This window comes from Camelina sativa, chromosome 18 (assembly GCF_000633955.1).
Source record: "Camelina sativa cultivar DH55 chromosome 18, Cs, whole genome shotgun sequence".
Classification (NCBI taxonomy): domain Eukaryota; kingdom Viridiplantae; phylum Streptophyta; class Magnoliopsida; order Brassicales; family Brassicaceae; genus Camelina; species Camelina sativa.
Window position 1 is genome coordinate 17208684 of NC_025702.1, and position 568 is coordinate 17209251.

A 568-nucleotide genomic window follows, 5' to 3' on the forward strand; every position below is an offset into this window, starting at 1 on the left:
TTTTTTTTTTTTTTTTTTTTTTGGCAAACTCTTCTTCATCCTGTCTAAGTAAATAATATAGCTATTTTATATGCTCATACTAATAATTCTTTGTTACTTAGATTATGAGTTTTGAGGTCGGTCACACATGCGTGACTTTAATTAAGAATATAATTATCCTTCATAACCCAATCGAATTACGGTGAACATGTTTGCTACCTTTTTCTTTGACGTCGATTGCTTATTTAGACTCATTTCAGGTACATTTATATACACAAATCAATATACGTGTAAATTTACATTTTTACACAAATAAATACGTTTTCAATATTAATGCATGTGATTTAATTATTCATATGTTTTACTGATCGACAAGAGAAATCCATTTTTAACCTAGAAAGAATTAGAAAAAAAAAGAGAACCCAGTAGGCCAGTCCGTACCATATTACAACTAGTAATAAATTACTTAGTTTTATGTTTGGTGTAGAAAGGATGATTTTGAGCAGCGGGTAACTAAGTTTGGAGACAAGGTAGACATAAAAGTAAATCCTAACGAAATTGATTTATGATGCCCGGTCTCTCCAAATAT